Here is a 25834-nt window from a genome sequence, read left to right as displayed (position 1 = left end):
TGGAAGGGGCTCTAGTGCCATCCTCATTTTACAGATGGACAAACTGAGGTTCAGTTAGGGACTGGTCCCTTGCCTAAGGTCACAGCTGGTAAGGGGCAGAGCCTAGAACCGAACACACGTCTCTCTGACCCCTAGATCCCACACATCTGCCCTACAGCCAGAAATCACAGAGAAGAGGGGCCTTCTCGGCACTGCTGTGTGTCCTGGGACAAATCACTTGTCCTTTCTGAGCCTCCATTTCCCCAGAGAAGTGGCCACGGAGGGCGCCTGGGGTCACCTAGAGCTGACAGATTCTGGGATTCCAGGAGTGGAGCTGGGGCGGCTGGCATGCCAGGGGCCCACCCTGTCTGGCTCAGATGACCAGTCCTGAGGGCCCAATCAGGCCAGTCTTGGATCAGGCCATAAGTGGGAACAAAACAGTCAGGGAGCTTGCCTCCTCAGCTTTGTTTATTGTCTGGGAGCTGGGAATATTTTGAATTGTTGTGTTTGGGGAGGGAGGGAAAAATAACCAAATATAAGAAGGCAGCCAGCGAGAGGCCTAGGCAGGAATGCAGAGGAATTAGGCCTGCCTGGGTATGTCTGGGAGACGGTGATGCTCCCAGAGACCCAACACCCTCTGGGTCAAGGATCCTCCACTCTGACGAGACATTCAGATTGCCTGGAGAACGTCATTTAAAAAAAAAAAAAAAAAAAAAAAGCCTCATTTCCTATTAAATTAGGATTTTGGAGGGAGGGTGGGCCCCAGATAGAAAGATTTTTTAAGCTTCCCAGGTGATGGGGATGGGGATGTGCACCGAGGTTGAGAACCAATGCTGCTCTCGGCAGTGCCCGTCAGAGGGCTGGGGAGACGCGATTGCTGGCCCTGACCCAGAATTCCAGATTCCGGAGGGCCGGGCGGGGCCTGGGACTGGGCGTTCCTCACAGGTTCCCAGGCACTGCTGCTGGTCTGGGGGCCACACTTTGAGAGCCTCCCCTCTGTACTCTTATGACTCAAAGCGTGGTCTGGGGAGCAGGGGCATCTGAGCACATCAGAAATTCAGAACGTCAGGCCCCATGCCGGACGGTGCCATCGAATCTGCCTGTGAACCCGTGCCCAGGAGACTGTATGCACTTCGCAGTTGAGGGTCTGACCTAGGTCACCTTGGCTAGCCATTCAGGCCACAGATGGGGAGACCAAGGCACTGAGAAGCAGAGGCCCTCAGGGCTACAGAGCCTTTAAAGATCCCTCGGTGCTTGGATCCAGCTCTCTCCGGGGAGGGGCTTCCATGTGGGGTTGAATGCACAGTCTTGAAGATGGGGGAGGGAGGGGCTTTAACCCCAGCTACACAAACGGTTAGTTTTACAGTTTGTGGACCTGAGTGTGTAGGAGGGGGTACCCAGCACAGGGGTGGCGAGGCATCTGTAGGCGGCTACGGTCCCATTCATTCATTCAGCAGAGGTCTGGGGGCACCTACCAAGGGCCAGGCACTGCTCTAGACCCTGGGAACCAGGTAACTCAGCCCTGCCGTGCAAAGCCGGCAGCCCAGATGTGGAAGCAGTTATGGACAGGTGGACATAAAAGCGATCAAGGTACATTGACATGGTTCTCTGAGTCAGGGTGAAAATATAACCAGGGAGGAGACATTGGCCTAAATGATGGGAAGGAGCCAGCCCGGGAAGGGCTTGGGGGAAAGTATTCCGGGAGGGGGAGCAGCCGGCAAAGACCCTGAGTGGAGTCTGGGGTTTGAGGGAAGCCTGAAGGGCTGTGTGTGTGGCTGGAGGGGAGGAAGAGGTGAGTGACAGAGCCGGGGGGCGGGTCTCAGAGGCTGTGAGGAGTGTGGGCATGGGGCCAGCGGGCAGTGCGTGGGCTGCTTCAAAGCAGGAAGAACTCAGGGGCTCTGGGGCTCTTCCGTTTGATTTTTACTGAGGTATTCATCGCATTGAGTGATACGTTCAGATCTAACGTGTATGGGTGTTTGCAGATGTACACACCTGAGGGGGCTTCACTAGATCAGGAGATGGCACCATTCCAACCCAGAAGGTGGTCCTTCCAGCCAGCCCCTCCGCCACCCCAGGGGCAACCACTGCTCCTATTTCCAAGACCATAGATTCGCACTCCTGATTTAGAGTCCATATAAATGGCCATTTAAACGGTGGTCTGTGGTGCCTGGTGTTTCGGCGATCAGCCCTGGTTTGGGGCATCTCAGGAGCCCTCCATCTGTCTGTCTATTTTGCATAGTCCTCCTCTGGATGTTCCGTCTTTTGGCTCTTAAGAATAATGCTGCCATTCACATGCTTGTACGGTCCTGCGTGGGCGTCTGTTTTCATTTCTCTTCGGTCAATGCCGAGGCATAGCATTGCTGGCAGATCGTTGAGGTGGATTTTTAACATGATGAGAAATGAACTGTTTTCTGCAGTCTCTGTGCCATTCCTGCTTCACCAGCCATGGAGGAGAGTCCTGGACCCCTGCAGCTGCCGCGTGGAGATGGGCCGGGTGGGAGGGGACACAGGGAGGAGGCCTGCCGTCACCAGAGGGAGATGAGGGTGGCCTGGCCTGGGGAGCTGAGGACCTGGACAGCTAAGCTACGTGGTGAGTGAATACACAGGCGCACGTGTTCCCTCCCCACAGGTTTGTCTCCTGCACTGTCCCCTTCCCTGGGGTAGATTTGCCGTCCCCACCAAGGGAGAGAGGGAAGGGCGCCCTGGAGGCCTGCCACCCACAGACCACATCCAGGCAAGGGCTTCCTGGGATCCTCTGTGCTCCGGCCTTGTGCTGGGCACTACCAGGGACCCCTGCCTACTGGGTGCTCCCAGTCGGGCTGAGATCCAGGCTGCTGGAGGGCAGTGGGCAAAGTGCTTTGGGGGAAGGAACAGCATGGGGCAGGGAAAGGCGTGGGTGAAGGCCGGGAGGTAGAAAAGCCCAAGACACGCAGGCGGGAGGGTGGGCAAGCGCCTGGTTAACCAAAGGCTAGACTGTGTGCAGTGCTCTGTGTGAACCTCCACTTACTCCCCACAGCAACATGGCAGAGGGGTTCTGACCAGTCTGGTTTTACAAATGGGGAAACTGAGGCACAGAGAGGTTACACAATTCCCTCTGGGTCACACAGCCCCTGAGAGATGAAGCTGGGATTTGGCAGCAGATAGGAGGAGGGTGGGTGGGCAGGAAGCAGATTCCTGAGGCTAGATGTGCCGATAAGGCCTCTATGGTGCCACCATCTGTCCGTCCACATCCAGAGATGTGGACACGGCCGTGCCCAGGAGAAAGTGACCAGGATGGGGACCACTCGGCCACTCCATCACCATCCCTTCCCCCTTCAGGGAATGAGGTTCTGAGAGGCAGGGAGGCCGGCCAGACGACCCTCGGCAGGGCTGGTGCCAGGGCCTCCCTGCACTGGCCAGATGGCCCAGCATGGCTGGACCCTAGCAGTATTTCAGCAACTCTTGTTGGTCGCCTGATAGATGGATGAGACGGACTATTCCCTGGCAAGGGACGAAGGGTTTTGTTCAAAGCCCTGGATCGATTTTATGTTATTATTGCCAGCTGCTGAGAACAGCATCATCAAGCAGCCTTTTCAAAATTTCATTCACTGCCTTTGAGTCCAGGGCCTTCCGTGAGCTTTCCCCGCAATTGATTTCTGTTCTTGGAATGGGAGGAGTTAGTCCCCACGGAATTTCAGGCCAGGATGTGGCTTCTGAAGGAAACCTCTGCCTGGGTTTCCTTGAAGGTCCCTCCTCCTGCCAACATGTTCACTTCCTTGGTGCTCACAGCCTTGTCCTGGAGCTTCAGACACCCCACCCTGGCAGGGGGGACAGGGCCGTGCACAAAGGACACCCAGGTCTCACACTCAGCCCTTTGCAGGGAACTGGCCGGGTGGGGACTGGCCTCTGGGGAGCCACATCCCCATGGGAGGGGGTGGTTGATGCCTCTCAGCTCCAAGTGACAGTAGGTAGGTGCTCTGAGGTGGCTCCATCTTGCCGCCTTTTCCAGAGAAAGCAGACATTCAAGTTTGTAAAATGTCAACCCTTCCAAACTTTCATTCACGGCAATTAACTCAAAATATTTTAAAGCACAGTGAAGGCCAAAGAAGTACATCTGGGAGCCGGATTCAGTGCAGAAGCACCAGCCCCAGCAAGTTTGAGACCTCTTGTCACAATGGCTCAATGAGGCCAAACTATGATCTCCTAATATGGATGAGGAAACTGAGGCCCAGAGAGCGGGCATGCAAGCCCAAGTGCCAGCAGAAGGGGGCTGGAACCTGGGGGTCTCTGGCCTCCATGCTGGCTCTCCCCACCTCACCCGGCCCTTCTCTGCCTCTTGCTGCTTCGCCTTGGGGTGGAGGTTGGAGCATTTCCTGGTGCCTTTCCTCCTCCTCCTCTCCCTCTCCTGCCCTCTGGGGTTGGGTTGCGGTCTGGCAACCACTAAAGGCCCCAGAATCCCTTCAGTTGAGTGGGGCCTCTGGAACTAGATGGCCTGCTGAGTGACCTTGGGCAAGTTACTTAATTTCTTTGTGGCTCAGTTTTCCTTTCTGTAAAATGGGGGAGATTAATAGTACCAACCTCACAGGGTGGTTGCAAGGATTCGGCAGGTTAAGATATTTAAATGCATTGTACAGCGCCCGGCACGTAGCTAAGTGCCATACGAGTGTTCGTTAAAATAAATGCAATGGGGCTTCCCTGGTGGCGCAGTGGTTGAGAGTCCGCCTGCCGATGCAGGGGACGTGGGTTCGTGCCCCGGTCCTGGAGGATCCCACATGCCGCGGAGCAGCTGGGCCCGTGAGCCATGGCCGCTGGGCCTGCGCGTCCGGAGCCTGTGCTCCGCAACCGGAGAGGCCACAACAGTGAGAGGCCCGCGTACTGGAATAAATAAATAAATAAATAAATAAATAAATAAATAATAAGTAAAATAAATGCAACGAACATTTGTTGAGTACCTGCTGTGTGCCAGGCCCAGGTCTCGATGGAGGCACAAGGACAAGGTCCTGTCCCTCGTGGAGTTGATGGTCTAGAGGAAGAAGGCAGGTGGTTGAAAGGGCCTCGTCCGTGGTCCTGCACCGATAGCGTCTGCACTGCACCGCCCCACCTGGAGGTTAGCCGATCCAACAGGCCTTTCCAAACGGCAGCCGTGGACATGCCGCTCCCCATCACAGGTCCAGTGGCCTCCACTGCCCTTGCTCACTCCCTGCGGCCCTCAGGCCCACGTTACCTTTGCTTAGGGCCTCTCACTCCTGCCAGCAGGCCTACGCACAGCAGATTCCTCTGCCTGGAACACGCTCCCTCTCCCTTCCCCTCAACCCTCTGGCTTAGTCACAGCCTCCTCGTGGTTCAAACCTCAACGCCAGGGTCACTTCCCTGCACTGTGACGTGCCACTCTGCGCTGTTTGCAGTGACACTCGGGGGGTCTGGGGAGTTTTTGCTTGCCGTCTGCTCCTTCAGCTCACGGGGGAGCCTCACGCACATCAGGAGAAGGGGACAGGTGTGGGGACTCAGTTGCTCGATCTCCAGCTTTGGTTTCCTCACCTATAAAAGGGGGGGCAGGTACTCTGAACTCAAAGGAGAGAGCTGAGGTGCCCAGAGTAGATGCCACCCAGAGTGGCTGGGGTGCTAGAGGCACTGCTGGTCCGTCGGCGCTTCCTGGAGGAAGGGGCACCTGGGCCAGCAGAGAAGGGCAGGGAAGGCTCTGGAGAAAGGTGCAGGAGGGTATGTGCCAGTGTCTGGCTTGGCTGGAGCTGCCATGGGGGCAGCCTCTAGAAAGTCAAGCTGGAGCCAGAGATCAGGAGCCTCAGTGAGGAAACCAGGGAGAGATGAAGGGTCACTCCCGAAATCCTGCTCCTCGCATCCCTCCCTGGGTGCCTTCTGGGGCCGCTCCAAAGAGGGTGTTACACAGCACATTCAGGAGGTGGATACAGGCGGGGCCAGGTCTGGCAACGGGGATGGCTCTCTATGGGGCCTGTTTGGTATTTGTTCTTTCAACCTCAATCTAAAAGGTTCTCTGCACACAGCCTCCCAGGTTCAGAGACGGAGTGAGAGAAAGTGAGAGACCAGCACTGGGCTCAGAGAGGGGAAGGGCATGGTGGAAGTCACACAGCACTTCCCTCAGGCCTGGCCAGGGCGTGGATGTGGAACGTGGTCTCTGAGGACCTGCTCATGCAAATAAGGACAAGAATAATGGCACATTCCCCATTTTTAAAAATTTTTATTTATTTATTTTTGGCTGCGTTGGGTCTTCCTTGCTGCGCGCAGGCTTTCTCTAGTTGCGACAAGCGGGGGCTACACTTCATTGCGGTGCACGGGCTTCTCACTGTGGTGGCTTCTCTTGTTGCGGAGCTCCGGCTCTAGGCGCGCGGGCTTCAGTAGTTGTGGCACTTGGGCTCGGTAACTGTGGCTTGCGGGCTCCAGAGCATAGGCTCAGTAGTTGTGACACACGGGCTCAGTTGCACCGTAGTATGTGGGATCTTCCCGGACCAGGGCTCGAACCCGTGTCCCCTGCATTGGCAGGCGGATTCTTAACCACTGTGCCACCAGGGAAGTCCCACATTCCCCATTTTCATTTAAAAATAGACACTCACTTGGCACTTCTGTGCCGGGAGCTCTTCTGAGCTCTTTGCACTGTTAACCTTGTGTCTTCATAGAAGCCAGAAAAGATAAATTCCATTATACATATTTCCATTTTACAGATGAGGAAACTGAGGTAAGGAAGAGAGCCTGAGTAGTCCCCCAAGGTCAGCCAGCAAGGGCAAAGCCAAGAAGCCGGGGTGGTTTCACATCACTTTCTCAGGTCACCCTCCGGCCTGGGGGAGGCGGGAGGGTGGAGTGGCTGTGCCTGGTTTTGGTGGGGGGGGTTGGGGGGTGCATACAGAGGCTCAGAGAACCTGGATGCCGCCCAGGAAGACGCAGTGGAGTGCTTCAGACCTCACCACTCAAGGAGCCCTGGCCCCACCCCATGAGCCAGGTGGGTGACAAGTGGTGAGCTTTGGTGGCTTGTGTTGGGAGGGAGCGAGTAAGCGTCGTGGGCTCTCTCATTCCTAATCGGAAGACAGGAGGGGGCTGAGGACGCGCTGCACTCACTCCTTGTCTCCAGGGTTTGGAGTAAAGAACGCGCTAAGGGGGAGGCAGGGGACCGAGTGCTCGCCCGCCGTAGGAGGGTGTGTGCACGCGCGCTCGGCGAGCCCGGGCTCTTTGTGTCCGAGCCCGAGCGCGCGTGCGTGTGCGGTGTGTGTGCGTGCGTGCGTGTGTGTGTGTATGTGTGTGTCCGTGTGTGGGGCGGGGCTGGCGCCCCGGCCCCGCCTCGGCCCCGCCCCCGCCCCGGCCAAGCTGGTATTTTTCCACCCAGCAGGATGGGTGATGCTGAGAGCTGCCTGCTCAGACAACAGACACGCGAGGTCAGGAAGAAGCCGCTTATAAATTACCGCTTCCTCCGCGCCGCCGCCAGCGCCGAGCTTCGGGTCCTGGCTGCAGCACCGCTCGCTGGCCGGCGCCGAGTCCCGAGGACCGCGAGCTCTGAGGCCGAGCCCAGACTAGAGGGAGCGCCGAGCGCGGACCCCGCGGGCCAGAGATCGAGCCGGCTGGCAGCCCTCGGTGAGCGGAACCGACTGCAGCCGAGTGCAGCGCCGCGGCCGCCCCAGGTACCGAGGGAGAGGGAGCCGGGCGCGCGGAGCCCCCTCCCCATTCCCGCGCCCCAGCTAGCCACGACCTCCTCCCCGCCCAGGGACCCCGTTCCGGCGCCCCTTTCACCACCCAGCGGGGGACGGAGGGTCGCCCTCTCAGTCCCGCTGCGGGGCTGTTATTGTTTCCCGGGCGAAGGGGCTCGGGCTTCTCGTGCAGGAGCTAGGTGTGTGTGTTTGTGTGTGTCTCTTTTGGTGTCTCGATCTCACTGGGGGTCTGCATGTATCTCCGTGTGTGTCTGTGTGTTTCTGAGGGTGGCTGTTTCTCCATGTTCCCAGCAGCATGCACTTGAGTGTCCCAATGTGTGCCTGCTGTTCTGTGACCTGGGCTGTGCATGTGTGTGTTCTAGTGTGTGATACCTGTGTGGCTGTGTCTTCAGATGTTTGCTCTTGTGTGTCCTGGAGTGTGTCTGTGTGAACCTGTGTGTGTGTGACTGTATCTCCGAGTGCCTGGCTGCGCACGTGTGTGTCCCAGAGTGTGGCTCTGTCTCTGGATCCCTGGTTTCGGACACTCATGTGCCTTCGACTGTACCCGAGGGAGTGTCCCCGGTGACTAGAGGGCCACACAGCCAGAGATGGTTCTCCAGAGCAGGCGCTGAGTGGGTAGAGGTGATAGGGCGGCATGGCTCCAAGGGTGCCGCCTGTGTGCAGCGTGCAGGTGGCAGTGCCAACGTCCAGCAGCCTTCAGTGGCAGGATCCAGGCCCCGAGGGACAGCTGGGAGCCAAGTGGACAGTGGGCAGGGAGAGCAGGACACATCCATCTCTAGACCTTTCCCTTCCTTCTGGGGGTTCCTCTTTTGAGCTGGAGGTTCTGGGCCCCCTCCCACTAGGAAAGCCAGAGAGAGGATCTCAGGGATTTCATCCTCCAACCGCTGAGGTTTCGTCCTGGACCGAAGGGGGACCTCTGGGCTACCCTCCCTGGCACTCAGAGGGAGGTGTGTGCTGGGCAGGGCCACCGGCCTGGCTATTTTGGTCACTGCCCAGCCTCTGCCAGATCCTGGCCTCCCCCAAGACCAGCCCCAAAAGCTTGGGAGGCAGCCTGGACCCCCATTTCCTGCCTGGAGAAATAAATCAGCTCAGTAACCGCCCGGACACTTGAACAGAGGGTCTTGGGGCTGAGGTTAAGAGGCACGTGGCTCCATTTGGACTTGGGTGAATTGGCCCATGCTTTGGCACCGCTGATGTTCAAATAAATGTCATGGGGGAGATCTTTTTAAAATTTCTTTTTAATTTTTTCTTGGCTGGAAAGGAGGGGATCTCATCCAGAGTCTCCCAGCCAGAAGGAGTTTATTTTTATGAGAAAGAGCGGGTGAGCGCTTAGCAACCGCCTGCCTCCCTCTCGACCAGGGAGTCATCCGGGGAGTGTGGGGTGGGCACAAGGGAGGTGTGGTGTGGGGGCGGAGTGGGGGGAGGAATTTCATCAGGATGGTTTTGGGGGCGTTTGGAGGGGGCCCGAGGGCAGTGGCTGAGAACCCACCATAGCGTAGGAGTGGGGGACTGGCTAGAGGTCTTGGGCCTGGCTCAGCCCCCTGTTGACCTTGGGCAAACTTTTTTTGTCCTCTGTTTCCTCATCTGTAAAATGGGTGGAGTAAAGTGGTTATGGGGTAAGCTGAGAATGAAAGGCAGGAGCTCTTCCCCAGGGAGCTGAGTCCAAGTACTGTGCCTCTGTCTTAGTCAGCAGGCGACCTTGGGTGATTCCCTCAGCCGCTTTGAACCTCAGCGTCGCTGTCTGGGCAGCAAGGACGCCAAAGCCGGCCTCACTGCGTCCTTGAGGGGATTGAGGGAGATGAGGCAGAATAAGCCTGTGGTAAGCTGTAAAGCCGGGCTCGGCTTCGGAGCTGCCGATTAGAGGGTGTCACGAGGTCCTAGGTCACTGTGGTATGTGGCAAGGGCCAAGGCTCGCTCTCAAGCTCTTGTGCTTCGGGGATGTCCTTGTACCGACCTGTGGCGCAGCCACAGTCACCTCTCCTGCCCTTTCCCTCCCATCTCATCCTGCGGAGATCCGGTCCCATCTGCTTTGTGGAGTTGGGAGGCCCTAGCGAGCGGGTAGTGCCCCTTTTACAGATGGGCAAACTGAGAGCCGCCCAGAGGACTTTGCCTTGTTTGGACAGCAGCAGGATTGGGCTTCAAAGGCCTTCCCTGGGCCAGCCGCGAGTTTGGGCTCTGTGGGGCTTTAATCACTGATGTCCCGGGGAGTTGAAATTGGACCAGAAGCTTGGGAGAACAAGGGACAAAGGCTCCGGGTCTTCAGGGTTGGAGGGTGAGGGCATGGGCCCCACTGGCACCTGGATTCCAGCCCTGGTTACTCATTCTCCCTTCTCTGTGCCTCTCAGGGAGCCCTGCCACCCTTCCTACTCAAGTGTCAGCCCCCCACGAGGCAGTGTGGGCTCTGGGGGTGGTGTTTTCTATCACCGATCAGCCTATCGGCTTGTCAAAGGATTTGGGAGCCTGTGAGACTTTATCTGGAAGTCTTTCCAAAGGTCCCGAAATGATAAGACACTTGTGAGTCATTCAACACATTCCTGTGTATAGGAAAGAGGTGAAAAATAAATGACAAGGAACACCTGGGATGCAGCCTGGTCACAGCTGGAAGGGGTCTGGGTGGGAATTCGGGCTGGCCTTGGAACCCCAGGGCCACCCGCCAGGTGTGGGCTGACCCCCGCCCCCCAACTTCTGGCGAAGGTCATAAGTGAGGGTCGGATTCTTCAGGGCTGCATCTCCGAAGAATGCAATCCCGTGTTGCAATCCCCGTCTCCAATCTCCATGTTGGCTGACTTATCTTGGCCAAAGTGTTTGCTTGAATTTACGGGTTCTGGGGAGGAGCCCTGGGTGTGGAAATGCCCAGGGTGGCCTTCAAGTGTGAATGGGAGCTCTTTTATAACACGCCTTGTTTCTTTGCTGCTGTCAGTTCTGGCCAGGCACTGGATTTGGGGTAGAATATTGGCTTTCGAGGATCTCATAGCCCAGAGGGAGATGGGCAGCGCAGCAGCCGCTGTGACCGTGCTGCGCGTGGGTGCCCGTGCTGAGCGTGCCTAGATGGTAGGGTCACAGGCAGGAGGCATTTCAGCTTCTTAGAGGAGGTGATGCTGGAGCTGGCAGCTTCTGTGGGCAGAGGCACAGGGTGGGCTGGCATTCCGGGAAGGGGGCATAATAGGTGTAAAGGGACAGGGCATGAGATAGCCAAGCGTGTTTGTAGAACAAGCCTCACAGGGACCCAGCGGGAGAGAGGAATAAGAGCCAGGTGTGGCGGGCCTTGGGTTAGGCTTTATTCTGAAGGCAGCAGAGATAGAAATAGCATCAGGCTGGGTTTGGGGACAGCAGTGTCGAAGCCAGTGAAACCCGGGAGACCCTCATTGTGAGTGAGGAATTAGGCTGAGGTCCAGGACTGAAGGTGGCCGGGCCACTGCTAGTCAGGGCACAAAGCATTTTCCATGCCAGCGAATCTTGCCCTGAGCTCTTTTTGTAAACATGGGGTGAAGGCCTGGACATGCTGTCTAACAAGTACACAGGCCATTAACTGTGCCTCTGACCTCCCCGGAGCACACAGCCCTGGCGCCTTGGGTGGATTACGTCTGTCCTGGACAAGGCTTCTTTTGGGGTTTCCCTGCCCGCCTCACCTGCTCAGAGTTTCCTTTTGGAAACCTAAGCTGAGGGGCAGGGATTAGGGGTGGTGGGGAGAAGGCAGAGAGAATGGAAATTGCTCTTCTGTTTCTAAAAACCAACATAGAAACAACAAATCACCCAAAACAATCAAAGGGGGAGGGGGTGTGGGGGGAGGGGCAGGTCGCCTTAACTCTAGTCAGGCATCAGAATTACCTGAGTGACTTTGTACAAATTCAGGTTCCCAGGCCTGGACATATGGAATCTGAATCCCCAGGGGGTGGAGCCTAGGAATCTGTATGTTTAAAAGTTTTCAACTGTGACTGTTAGAAATATGAATATGAAAATTGAGATATAATTTGCATTCAGTGAAATGCAAAGATTCTGTTACAGTTTGTTGAGTCTTGATACACCCGTGTAACCACCATCCAGATCAAGATATAGAAAATTTCCAGCTCCCCTGGAAAGTTGACTTGTGTGCCCTTCCGCTCCCAGAGGCAACCAGTTTCTGATTTCTATCACCATTAGTTTTACCAAGCCTAGAACTGGATGGATTTGTATGGTATATACTCTTTTGTGTCTGGCTTCTTTCTGCTTGATGATTTTAATATACATTCATGCTGTTGAGTATATCAGTAGTTCAGTCCTTTTATTGCTGAGGAGTAAACCATCATATGGATGCCTCACACTGCGTTTATCCACTCTCCTGTGCATGGACATTTGGCTTATTTCCAGTTTGGGGTGATTATGAATGAAGCTTCTATGAGCCTTCGTGTACAAGTCTCTTTGTGGGCATATATTTTCATTTCTCTAGGAGTGGAACTGCTGGGGCGTAGGGTAGATATTTGTTAACTTTATGAGAAACTGCCAAAAGAGTCTCTTTTAATTACGAAAACAATAGATCTCAAGCAATACAGCACTGTACGAACAAAAGGTGATTCTTAAAGATCATTTTTTTAAAAAGTGCAATCTAGTCTTCAGTCATCTGTCCATCATCTCTATCTTCCTATAATAACAATAAAAGCCTTTAAGATTATACATATTCCTCTGCATACAGCTTTGACTGTACCCCTCAGATATCTAGATGGACTTATATTCCTTTTTATTCTTTTTAGATCAGTTTTCATTTCAGTTTTGATTTCCTCTTTGACCCAGGGTTATTTGGGATCATCTGTTGAGCAAGCTAGCTGTAGTTCTGTTTTGTTGTTAACGAAAATGACATCATACGGTTCTTGGTTCTGCCACAACACTATTCAAACAACAGACCATTGTGGAACGGTCACTTGTCAGAACATACAGATCTCCAGGCCATTCTGAACAGCTTGTCTGCATGTGGGAATCACTGACTGAGTCTGGCTTGTCTTAATCACCCCGAGTACTGCCACCTTAGTGAATGAAACGCTTCCACCCAATGGCTTTGAGCTTACTCTGAAGGTGGGCAGAGAAGCAGCCCAAGGCAGCTCAGTATTCTGAGATGGGAAGGAACCAATACTTTTTCAGCACCACTAGGTCCCATCTCCCTTCCTGCATTTAAGCCCTGTGCCTGACTTGGGGGTCCTTACCTCCATCTTCTGGAAGAGTTCATCCAGTCTCAGAAAAGTGACTTACCGCCCCTCACACAGCTGGGACCTGGGAGGGAGAACCGGAACCACTGCCCATCCTCGTTCCACTGCACGTGGTTTTCACTGAGCACCTACAAGGTGTCTGGCATAGGGCCAAAGCCAGAGGGAGGGATAAACAGAACAGCCCCTGGGCTCAAGTAGCTCACAGTCTCACAAGAGGGGAGAAGATCTGTATCAGGAAGAGGTTAATGAACAATCCCAGAGGATTATGCCAAGGGCAGGGAACCCAGGGAAGGTGTCAGGGAGGGTGCGCAGTCCACTGGCTGGGAGTGTGGGGACTTTGGGGTCATGGAGTTAAGCCCCCCTGCCCACCCACTTAATGGATGAGGAGACTGAGGTCTGAATGAGGCCTAGATCAACAAGAGGGCCATTATTCACAGACTTAAGGTTCTCCCCCTCCCCGCCCCGGCCCACCTGCCGTTCAGTGCTGATGAAGTTACGGACAGTGTTTTTACTTCAGTCTCGCACTTTCGATGACTCTCTTCACAGCTCTCCCGTCCTGATTGTGTCACAGCAGTGGGAAGGGGGATGGAAGGGCCAAGCCATACAGATCCGAACGATTCCTTGGGCTTGGCTGTGCAGGAGACACCTTCAGCATCTGGAACAGGGCTTCCTGGGCAGCGGGACCGCCTGCTCAGGGAGGAGCGGGGAGCCTGGCTCTGGTGGGCAGCTCTGGCCACTGTGTGGGACGGAATGGAGGCAGTTGTGAGAGGGCTGGCCAGTGTCCCTCCTGGAGGGCGGGGCAGCTGCCTTCTGGTTCCGCTCACCTTGGGTCCTCAGTGGACAGACACCGGCCCTCAGCTTTGCCCCCGCCCTCCTCCACTGAGCGGAGGCTGGGACCACATCTCTGTGGGGTCCCTAGGGTGGACATTCTGAGAGTTTTTTCCTTCCCACCGCTCTCCTTTGCACACGATGAAGGAATTCTACCATCCGCTTTCCTGCAGAAAGTTCTTAACGCAGCCAGGTTGCCAGCCAGGTTGCCGTCACCTGGTGGTGGTGGAGGGGTGTGGTTGGCCTTGGGTTTCAGCAGAGTCATGCTTCCCGGGGGAGGGGCTTCAGAAGGGGGCGGTCCTGAAGGCTCTGCCCTTTTGCCCCATGGCCATTTGGCACCTGGAGACAGAGGGCTGCTCAGTCCTGACGGTGGACTCAGGCCATGGTTTTAAGAACATTCATTCTATCACCAGATGGCACCTGGTGTCTCCTCTCTGGGTGGATGCCACCACAGCTCAAGACAACAACCTCCTCACCAACCTCCACGCCTCCTGGGCTCTATAGCATCGGGGGCCAGCTCTCAGCATGTCACTCTCCTGCTCCCAAGCCTTCTGTGGCTTCCTAGTGCTTTGTGAAATCAAGTCCAAACTCCTTAGCCTGGCATTCAGCGCCCTTCATGATCTGGCTCCTGGCCAATGTTTATTGTCATCTGCCACCACTTCTCTCTGTTCCCTGTGATCTGGCTGGTTTCTGCTTAGTCCGAGCCTCAGGCTCTCAGCCCTGCCCAGACCTCAGCCCGAAAGGCTCTTCCTCCCTTCCCTCCTAATTCCCACTCTTCGAGGGCCAGCTTGAGGCCACCTGCTTCAGGAAGGCTTCCTGGAACCCCTTAATGGTACATGACACATCGTAAGCACCCAGCAAAGATCCTCTGAGTCAAAGTGGACTTAACCTCGCCCTGCTCTGAGCCCTGTGGACCTTTTCTCTGGCTGGAACCCAGACCTGTGTGGTCTTACCTTTTTTCCAGCCACCTGACCAGAGGCACATCAGGGGAGTGACAGATGCCTCAGCAGCCAGCCAGCACGGGGCCTGGTGCACAGTAGGTGCCCAGCACAGAAATAGAGGCCGTCTGATTCCCTCTGTCCTGAAATGAGAGCCTATGATTTGAATATCTGAGTGGGTCCAAGCTTGGAAATTATATCCACCCATCACTATCCATCCTTCCAACAAATGTGTGTTCTAGACCCTGTCGTAGGCCCTGGGGATGTGGCTGTGAACAGGATGGACCAACTCATGCCCTCAGGGAGCTGACCACAAGAGTTAAGTGAATTGTTACAGGAGCACTGTGACACCAGGGTTTGGATGCCCTTGGCCACTGACTTGCTGTGTGACCTAGGCAAGTCCTTTCCCTGCTCTGTCCTAACCTGTAAGGAAGCTTCATGTTTGAGGGAAATACCTGCTGAGTGAAGGGGGGAAAGACCCTTGCTTCTCTCTGTTGGGGAGCACATGTCACTACATGGGTGATGGTCCTGTGGGATTTGATTGTAGTCCCATTGGTTTTCAGTATGTTTTAGCCCTCGCTCTGAAAGGGGGCACCCGATTTGGGGACTGGAGTTCAGAGATGCTCTGAGCAGAGCTGTAGCAACAGGATTTTAGTGGAAAACACTTCCTTGGAGAAGAAAGTGGGGTTTCTTTTAAAAATATTTATTTATTTATTTATTTATTTGGTTGTGCTGGGTCTGAGTTGCGGCAGGCAGGCTCCTTAGTTGTGGCACGTAGGCTCCTTAGCTGCAACAGGTGAACTCTTAGTTGTGGCATGCACGTAGGATCTAGTTCCCGGACCAGGGATGGAACCCGTTTCCCCTGCATTGGGAGCGTGGAGTCTTAACCACTGCGCCACCAGGGAAGTCCCAGAAAGTGGGGTTTTATTCCATCATTGGTAGAAGAGTATAGATCAGAATAGACCTTTAAAAAAAAAAAAAAAAAAGACCCAACCTGCCAGCCTCTGTCGCCGGGACTGAGCAGAATCTGTTTCTGCTTCCACTTCTCACCAATGCAAGGTGTGGGCTGTTTGCAAAGGATTGCATCCCAGGCCTGAGAAAACAGTACTAGTCGCTGCAAAATCGTCCCCCACAGGCAGCTCCAGGCCTCCTGTATGGTTTGTGTTGTCCACTCAGAGTTTTACAAAATCGAGCCAGTATTTTTTCAATGTGGGTTTTTTTGTTTGTTTGTTTGTTTGTTTTTCTGCATCTGCCTCTGGCCATTTGGTTTCTCTGAACGGCCCTCCGTTGGTTGGGACCCAGCTGCCTTGAGGCAGGGACATGCTGCCGGTGGATCCTGGGCAGGTGGGAGCCTTCCTGCGGTGTTCCTTCAGCAGGACTGATGGTGCAGCGTAGGGAAGAGGGATTCCTACCCCTTTCAGGGGACCCGTAGTGCTTTCAAGGGGCATTTCAGGGCTGGAGCAGGAGAAATCCAGCCACCCCTACCTGCGCACTGCTCTGTGGGTGGCTGGGGGGGTGGCCTGGCTGCAGCACGCACCTCCCAGGGCAGCCCCCTCTGCCAACCTCTGCTGGGAGTTCCGGGTGGTGCTGCAGGCAGAGAGGGTGATTTGCCTCCTTGAATGTAAAGCGTTCAGCCTTCTGGAGAGCAGACCAGGCAGCCGGGTCTCTGCCAAAACCCGCACATCTGAGATCTGTAATTTTTTCAGTGTATTTTGTTGCCTTGACTGAGCCGGGTCTCTGCCAAAACCCGCACATCTGAGATCTGTAATTTTTTCAGTGTATTTTGTTGCCTTGACTGAGCCGTGAGTTAAGCCCCATGGTCCGCACCTACTCGCTAAGCCCTGTGTCGTTAACGACAAGGGGCTTGTCGTTAGTTGGGAGGCTGGGGAAGCTGGAGAATTTTTCTTCCCTCTCTCAACATTTCATTACCTTTGACCCCTGCCTGCCATTCCCCCAGGCCTAGGGGTTGTGGGTGCATCTTGGGTCTGTCCTGGGATGTTGCAAGAGCGACAGTAATAATTATCACGTACGCTAGCACTCCTCAGACTTGGAAGATGTAGGCCTCACTCGCGATCTTGTTAAAATGCCCCTTGCCTGGCAGGAGGGCTAAGGTGGGGCTGAGATTCTGCATTTCTAACCAGCTCTCAGGTGCTGCCATGTTGCTGGTCTGTGCGGGTAGGGCACACTTTGAGTAAAGGAGGTTCATCATAGCTTTTGCCACACTTTGTAAGCCAGGCCCTGTGCCTTATAAGCATCATCTTCCTAACCATCACAAAAGGTACCATCTTCCCATTTTGCATGTGAAAAGCTGAGGCCCCAGAGAGAGCAGGTAACTTGCCTGAGGTCACACAGCTGGGAGGCGGCTGAGCCAGGCCAAGCTCTCTGGGCCGGTGCCACCTTGGAAAGGCTGCTGGTGGGGAAGCCCTTTTCTGCTGAATGGTGTCCGTGGTCCAAAAGCCACAGGAGGCTTTTCAAGGCAGCCAAGTCGGATGTAAATCAAGGAGAGCCAGGGGCCAGCCAGGCCGCGCTGACAGCAGGGTGGCCCAAGGCAGTGTGTCAGGACCAGGCCTGCTGCGGGATTTGGTGCTGGCATACGGCCTGGTTGGGGGAGCAGCTGGGGGATGCTCACAGCTCCTGTACGACCGGTGTGGGGCCTGCCTGGAGCCCAGAGGCACCAAGTCACACTTATTGGCTCCCCATTATTTAGATAACTCCCAGGATGCAGGGCTGGCTGGAAGGGTCAGCAGTGGGACAGGCGGAAGCTGGTACCTGGTGCTTTAGTTGTTTAAAGGCTGGCTCATCCTTGCAATCACATGGGCACTTTCCCTTAATTGGCGGTCTGCTATGGGGACTGAGGGGCTGTGGTCTGCCTGTCTGGGCCTTCATTTTTACACTAGACACCTGCCCCAAGCAACTGGGAAGAATAGAATAGATTTAGAGTCTGGGTCCTCAAAATGTGGTCACTGGACGAGCAGTCTCAGCATCACTGGGAGTTTGTGAGAATGCAGTATCTCGGTCCCTACCCCAGCCCTGCTGACTCAGACCCTGGGGTAGTACCCAGTCCTCTGTGTTTTAACAAACCCTCCAGGCTTAACTTTGAGAAGGGCTGATTTCTCCATCTCCAGCCAAATGCCCAGGGGTAGGGGAAAATCAATCCTAACCTTTGCAGTTGGCTAGAGTGCCAGGGCTGCAGGAGGACCGCAGATGTCATTTCATCTGTGCCTCCCTTTTCTGATGGCCTGAGTGTCAGAGAGATAAAGAGACATGCATAAACTTACACCGCAAATTCAAGGCAGATTTGGGTCTGGGTTCTTAGGATTGCAAGTGGCGATAATCAGTTCAAACATTTACTGACTCATTTAACAGAAAAGCCCAGAGTCGTACTTCAGGTATGGCTGGATCCAGATGCTGAGAGATGTCACTGGAGCTCAGTTTCTTCCTCTCCCTTTCTGGCTCCATGTCCCTCCTCTGTTGGCCCCATTCTCCTTGGGGTGCCCCCAGCTGCACAGGGTGTTGCCCACCCGCACCCCCAGCAAAGCCATCCCAGCCTAGAAAGAGCTTTCTTTTTTCCCAATATTTTCAGCACAAGTCCCTGTTGTCACTCTCAGTGTCCAGTCTTGGTCATGTGCCTGTCCTGGAGCCACTCATGACAGCCCTCTGATTGGCTCAGCCTGGCTCATACACCCAACCCTGGAAATAGGAGGTGGGCTCAGCCCCACCCAGAACCCCATGGGCTGAGAGTGGCATGTGGGCGTCTCCAGGGGGAATAGATGCAGGCTGTCCCCAGAAAAAAGGATCCAGCTGCCAGCACAGTAGCTGGAGATACAGGGACTTGGTGCCATTTCTCTTCTCCTCTGAGCTGGACTCATGCAACTGCTAACGTCTCACCTCAGGTAACATTATACTCTCATTCCTCGGGTTCCTTTAACGTTGTGCCTGTAATTGTGCATTGAACATGCTACCTTCATTTCCCCTTTGTCCCTCTTCCCTTGGTATGGTCCTGGATAACCAGGAAAACATTGCCACTTCCACCACCCACACCTGCTGCAGACATTACTAATCCACCCAGACTTCACAGAGCCGTGCGTCCACCCAGAGAACGAAGCCTCGATGGCATCCGTGTCAGCCCCTCCTGTGTGATTCCAGGCTCCAGGAGAGCAGCAGCCTCAGCTGTCTTGTTCACTGCCGGGTTCCAGTGCCTAGCATATAGTAGATGCTCAATAAATAATTGACTCAGCCTTCCTACACGCAGTGCCTCAGACACAGTGGGTGCCCACTTGAGCCTGGTGAACGTGGAAGCCCAAACACGGCAATGAGGTTGTCTAATTTGGGGGACAGGGGGCTCTGTAGACTGCTGGAACCCAGTTCTGAGTCTGGGGAAGAGGCTCCAAGGGCAGGGCTGCAGGTACAAAGAGGAAAGAAGTGAGCAGCCCTGGAGGCCTCTCTGCTCTTCCACCACCACCCCCTTGCCTGCTAATCTGTTTAACTGTTCATTGAAGTGTAAGATCTTCCTATAAGGAAGCATTTCCTGGTTTTCTGCATTTTTTATTCCAGGAAACCAGGAGAGCCTTCCAGAACAGCTCTGCCGGTGGAATGAGGCAGAGGTGATCTGCCCCCACTTGCATTGTTTCCCAACCGAGTCCAGAAGAACAGAGGTGGTCTATTTAAAAAAAAAAAAAAAAAAAGCTTCAGGGGTCAGTCACACTTGGGGACTACTTGACTCAGCACAGTTCAACAGAGTTTCTTGGCACGGTGATGCTCAGCCTCTAACCAGGTGATGAGTATCGGGTTCTCCATCTGGCTTCGGCGCATCCCTGTGCTCACAGGGGACGGTCACTCACAAACCTGGGCAAGTGGCTGAGCTCGTGGGGGGCTTGGGGGAGCGCAGACTTTTGGGTTAGGGCTGGGGAGCTGCTTGCCTGTTCTCAGCCAGCCACCCCTCCCAGCTCTGGTTCTTGCCACTGACAATTTCAGGGATGCTGCACCCGGGCAAGGGGTGTGTGAGCACGTGCCTGTGTGTGAACACGTGGTGTGTGTGTGTGTGCATGCATGTGCGAGTGTGTGCAGGAGCACCCGGACACCTGGCTTTCCCCCACCCCGGCCCCACTGGGTGTGGACGGGGCCCCTCCCAGTTGTGTGTGCTGGGTGGTCACACGGAATAGAGTCTGGGTCCTGAGTACATCACACCCTGACCAGATCTCTTCTTTCCTTCTCCGCCTTCTTTCCTTGCAATAGGTCCAGAGCGACAGCGCTTTGTGAGGAGCCTCCAAAACGTAAGTGGCATTTGACCTCCCCATGGTCTCGGTGTCTCGCCACGGGTGGCAATGACCCCAGGTGGGCGCTCAGGATCTCAGAGGAAGAGACAGAACCCCCGAGGCCCCAGGACCTTGTCCACAGGTCACCTCTGGGTGGTGGGTCCACGGCCCAGCTTGGCCACCTGTGCACATCGGTGGCAGGGAGGTAGCCCTACAAATGGGCTGAGCACTGATTTCGGAGTCCTGGCCTGGACCCCAGCCTGGCTCTGCACCAGGCGGTGAGGGGGCCTTCGTGGAGTTGATTCTAAGGTTCGGGGTCAGAAGCGTGTGAAAGGGTGAGCTGCTTGGCTCCCAGCAGACAGGATGCTCTAGGAATCGGGCTGCTGTCCCAACTATCTCTCTTTTTTTTTTTTTTTTTTTTGCGCTACGTGGGCCTCTCACTGTTGTGGCCTCTCCCATTGCGGAGCACAGGCTCCGGATGCGCAGGCTCAGCGGCCATGGCTCACGGCCCAGCCGCTCCGCGGCATGTGGGATCCTCCCAGACTGGGGCACGAACCCGCGTGCCCCGCATTGGCAGACGGACTCTCAACCACTGCGCCACCAGGGAAGCCCCCAACTATCTCTTTATTGAAGGTTTTATTTTTTAAAAATTGAATACCTTCAAGAAAGTTGCACGAATGTTACAATGAACTCCTCTAAGTCCTTCACTTAGATTTTCCCATTGTTAACATTTGCCTCCTTTGCTTCCTCGCTTTAATATATGCTATAAAAACAGTCACATTGATATCCTGAATCACTGGGGAGTTTCAGGCATGATGCCCCTTTACCTCTAATCCTTCAGCATGCATTTTGTAAGAGCGAGGCCATTCATTCTCTTATATAAGTACACAATGATCAGCCCTGGAACATTTAACATTGACACAGTTCTGTTATCTAACCTAAGAACTTCATGACGTTTTGCTGATTGTCTAGTATTTATAGAACCTCCCGCGCCTCCACCCCAGTTCAGGATCACAGTAGCGTTTTTAAAAGGGGTTTAATGGGGCAGGAACCTGACGCAGTCACTTTTCTGCAGCTGCCTTCTACACCTTGATTTAAACATTCTCACTATAGGGGCTTTCAAAGAAGTCTTTGACTCGTGACATTCAGTAAGAAGTATACTTTACAGCAGGATGCCGCGTGTACTTAACACACACGTGAAACTGAAACGAAAGTTTCACAAAATGAAACTCGTAGCCTCACAGTCTGCAGGGCTCTGTTCTGTTCTGTTCTCTTTTATAAAAACGATAGCCCTGACCTCCTAATTTGATTGCACGACCCATTAGTACACCCTGCTCTGGAATTTGAAAAACCTGGCTTTCTGGGCAGAAACTTCTCGGGATCAAGCTCCCACAGCTCCGGGGCCAGGTTTGGTTGATTGGGGTCCCCTAGGAAGCCAGGACTGGGAGAAAAGCCTGAAGGCCCTTGGCCTCTTGCTGCCGGTGGTGGACCCGATTCCACCCCAGTCATCAAGCTCCCAGCCCTGGGTCTCTGTCACCGGCAGCCACCGGCCTCTGGCACCACCCAAGACCTGTTCTTCATGCTGTGACATCAGATGCGGAGAATCAGGCTGCCATATCCCTGGTGGTCAGGGGATGCCCCGCTCCGGATCAGCCTCCAGAGTCACCACTGTCATAAATAGCAAGAGGAATAATCGCGAACATTTACGGAACTCTTTAACAACGTCCACGATGCTGCCGAGGGTTTAATGATAGCAGCAGATTTTATCCTGCACCTGTCCTGTGATGGGCGCTGTGGTTCCACCATTTATTGAGCGCTTGCTCTGTCTCGGGCAGTGCTAGCACCTTAGTCGCCTGCAGTCCTCACAGTAGCCCTGTCAGGTGAGCACTGTACAATGGTGGTCCCCATTGTACAGATGGGGATACTGAGGCTCACAGGTGGTGAACTGCCCGCCCCCTCACCCCCAGGTCACACAGGATTTGAACCTGGTTGATCTGACCCTGGTGCCCACACCATCCAGCATGGCCCTCCCCTCCCCCTCCCCCAGTCTGGAGCAGACTCTGGTCCAGCCCCTTCCTGAGGCCTCTCACTGGTTAATGAGTAGCCCAGGGCAGCCAGGAAGCCAGGTGCCTGCCGCTGTGAAGCTGGAATGTGAGTTCTGCTTCCAGATAAAGAGAATCTTGTGCAAGGGGCTTGGCCTTTAGAGGCAATAAACAGAGGCCGGCCTCAGTTCCTCTCCCTGAGGCTTGCTGATCCGTCATACTTGGTGGGAGCCCATTTTACAAGAGAGGCCGCTGAGGCTGAGAGGCCTGTCTGACACCTCCTCCAAGCAGCCCTTTTGGTTTAGTCTTGCCAAAAGTGCTCACTGCCGCCTGACATGGCAGGCAGTGGGATTTGGAGGGAGGTGTCTTTAGAGAACAGTTGTCGTTCTCTGAAGTCTGAGCCCTGCTGGGTGTGCGGCCTTCAGTTCCCACCTGCGAAAGGGGATGGTGATCACTCAGGAGCCTCCGCAGGGTCAAAGAGATGACAGATGTGTGCATGTCCGTTGGGTGTTCAGCAGAGCCTGGGGTATTAATGAACCAGCCAAAAATAGTATTCCTGAACTGGGGGCAACCCGGGTAGTAGAAAGTCCTTGGAGCTGGAGAGTCAGACAGCCCAGGTTCAAATCCCGACTCCATCCCTGGCCAGCTGTACGACCTTGAGAGGGCAGTCAGAGCCTCTTGGAGCCTCCTCTTCCCCACCTGTGAAATGGAACAATAACAGCCCCGGGAGGAGCAGAAAGTGAGTATGGGATCAGGGGTAACGATCAGTCATCACAGTGGGGTTTAGAAGAGCGCAAGAGGCCTAACAAAGTCAGTGCCCCGCACCCAATAGCATTTCTTTTATTTATTTATTTTTTATAAATTTATTTCTTTTATTTATTTATTTTTGGCTGCATTGGGTCTTCGTTGCTGCGCGCGGGCTTTTTCTAATTGTGGTGAGCGGGGGCTACTCTTTGTTGCAGTGTGTGGGCTTCTCATTGCGGTGGCTTCTCTTGTTGCAGAGCATGGGCTCTAGGCACACAGGCTTCAGTAGTTGTGGCTCGCGGGCTCAGTAGTTGTGGCTCGCGGGCTCAGTAGTTGTGGCATACGGGCTCAGTAGTTGTGGCGCACAGGCTTAGTCGCTCCGCGGCATGTGGGATCTTCCCGGACCAGGGATCGAACCCTCATCCCCTGCACTGGCAGGCGCATTCTTAACCACTGTGCCACCAGGGAAGTCCCCCCAGTAGCATTTCTTATCTCATCTCCCACATGGGATCCCCTGAGCGACTCCCCCCAACCTGAAAATCAGATCCACCCTCTTGGGTGCCCAGGAATTTTAGGGAGGGGGAACCTCTCTGGGCTTGTCGTGAGAATTCCAGCAGGGCCTTCTCCACCTGTGCCTCCCCCGACCTCACCGCCCTCCCTCCCCAGCTTGTAAACTCTGGCAAGGGAGGGGGTGTGTCAGCACGACCTCTGACCATCCACCAAAGCACTCGCTGCCTAGAAGGGCCAAGACAGTGAGAAAATGGTATTTATTGTTTGTTTACCCTGATTATAAAAGTCATACAATTTTTCAAATATTGAGATAGGGTTGGCATACAACGTTGATGTAAATTTAAGGTGTACAGTGTGTTGAGTTGCTCCATTGCTATTGTGGTATGAGTGTCACCATAGCATTAGTTAACAACGCCATCCAGTCACTTAATGATTTTTTCTAGTGTTGAGAAGTAATATGTTTTACATACAGACAATTTGGAGAGCACAGAAAAGTCAAAACAAGAAAATAAAATTCATCTCTATTCCTACCATCCAGAGATAAGCACCTAATGGTACATTTATACACATGTGGATAATATACCTTATTTAAAATTTTCCTTTCCAAATTGAACTCGTAACATAGCTCTTTAGGAGCCAGTTTCTCCCAGCACACCCTCCAACCTATTTCTGATAGCGTTTTGGGGTCTTGGGTCTTCCAAGTCCAGGTTTGGCAAACTTCTTAAAGGGTTGGATAGTGTGTATTTTGGGCTTGTGGGCCATGGGCTCTCACCTCTGCTATTGCAGCTAGAACCCAGTCCAAGGCAATAGGCAAATGATGGATGGAGCTATGGGCCAATAAAACTTTATTTACAAAAACAGTGCTGAACCTAGCCCAGGGGCCACAGTTTGCTGACCCCCTGTTCTAGTTTGTTTTGATTTGTTTGGGTAAACCATCATTTATTTAAGTAATCCCCTAGTGAGGAGAGATTGGCTGTGTGTAGTTTCTCTTTCTTGAAAACCACTCTGCTGTGAACATTTTTTTTGTCTATTTTTAATTACGGTAAAATACACATAACATAAAATTTGCTGTCCTAACCATTTTTAAGTCTACAGTTTAGTCGTGTTAAGTGTATTCACATTGTTGTGCAGTCAATCTCCAGAACTTTTTCATCTTGCAAAACCGTGTGCAGTAAATTACACATTGGTCTGGTCAGGAAACTGGAATCGCTAGCATGAAGGGAGTGTGCATTTTTAAGATGCTGGCACTTGTTGCCAAATTATTGACCCTCCAGAAATTGCCCTAATGTCATCAGTGACAGCCCTCAGTCCTTGAGAGAGAGAGGTGGCACGTTTCTGGTGAATGTGCTTTCAGGGTCTTAGCGGGCAGAAGATTTAAAACAATCCATCCCAGAGGAGCTGCTCCCAGTCTGCCAGCCTTCCGTTTTTGGGAAGAACATAAAAACTCAGGAAATATAAAATGCTGTGAATCCTAGGCCTCCTCCGAGGCTGATAAATACACCCTTTAGAGAGAGGAGAGGTGTGTTTAAGACCTAATCTCACCATGAGTCTGGGTGTAACTGTCTTTTGGTCTCTACCTTGCTGTGTGACCCAGGGCATGTCACTTAACCTCTCTGGGCCCTGGGGTCTTCTGTCAAAATAGACTTGATGTAGAATCTCCCTTCTGTGGTTGTGGTGAGGATCAGGGAAGAAAAACTATGAACCTTCTCAGTACAGTGAGTAGCCCATAGCAATTACTGAAAGTGGTAGTTGTCACTGTAATTGGTCTTCCTGTTGCTACTATTACTGTTAATACTTTTGGTACCTCTATCAGGGTAGGCTGAACATATGGACGATAATAGCGTGCGCAGCTCTTTGCAATTCTCAAAAAGGTCTCCCATCTTTCATACTTGCATTATCGTATAGCGTAGTTATTACTGTCGCCATGTAACAGGTGAGAGGTGTGAGGCTCAGGAAGGCAGTGGCCAGCTTGAGGTCAGCCGTGTTTCAGGAGGGGACCTGGGGTGAGCCACATCTTTGGCTTCTAGTCTTGAAGTCAAAGGTGCTGGGAGACGGGTCCTCTGGACCACCAGGTCAAGCAGGAGCCTCCTCTTCTGGCTTAACCTGTGGTGGGAAAGCTTGGGCCTCAGGTGGAGAGAAGATTCCTTGGGCGTATCTTCCTGTCTTGGCTCTGACCCCAACGGGGGTCACACAGGGATTTCTTCGAGGAGAGAGATTATTATTTTAACGTGTGTGGTTCTCTCCCCACACCACCAAGCAATTCTCCAGCACCAGCTGGGCGTCCTACGACTTAAGTCAATACTGACGCTGTTGGTGTGGAGGTAGCCTCAGGTTCCCCAGGTGAAGGGCTCAGTCCCACAAGACTGCCCCCACCCCCGACTTCAGCCCGAATGGCTATGAATCGGAGGGTCCCACGACCCCCTCCTCGGGTTGGATTAATTTGCTAGAGCAGCTCACAGAACTCAGAGAAACATTTTACTTACTCCATCACCAGTTTATGACAGAACGATATAACTCAGGGACCAGATGGCAGAGACACACAGGGCGAGGTGTGGGGAAAGCGAGGAGCTTTCATGCCCTCTGCAGGCGCCCCTGTCCCTGAATCTCCACGTGTTCACCAACTGGAACCTCCCCAAACCCTGTCCTTTCGGGATTTTACGGAGGCTTCATTACCTAGGCGTGATCCATTCAACCTCCAGCCCCTCTCCCCTC

General features: G+C 53.9%; 1 protein-coding gene across 2 annotated transcripts in view; it reads left to right on the top strand.

The window, feature by feature from the left end:
- The first annotated feature begins 7318 nt into the window (after positions 1 to 7318).
- Positions 7319 to 25834, top strand: part of SLC6A6 (solute carrier family 6 member 6) — an 81376-nt gene continuing 62860 nt past the window's right edge. Inside the window, exons 1-2 of one of the 2 annotated variants that reach the window (XM_060109270.1) lie at positions 7319 to 7554; positions 19807 to 19844. The gene's annotated coding sequence lies outside the window, so the exon portion shown is untranslated. Of the gene's footprint in view, positions 7602 to 19806; positions 19845 to 25834 lie in introns of both variants that reach the window. The other variant, XM_060109268.1, reaches the window with a different exon arrangement.

Source organism: Mesoplodon densirostris, chromosome 10 (assembly GCF_025265405.1).
Source record: "Mesoplodon densirostris isolate mMesDen1 chromosome 10, mMesDen1 primary haplotype, whole genome shotgun sequence".
NCBI lineage: Eukaryota > Metazoa > Chordata > Mammalia > Artiodactyla > Ziphiidae > Mesoplodon > Mesoplodon densirostris.
The sequence above is the reverse complement of the archived record's forward strand: the minus strand, read 5'-3'. Positions and strand labels throughout refer to the sequence as shown.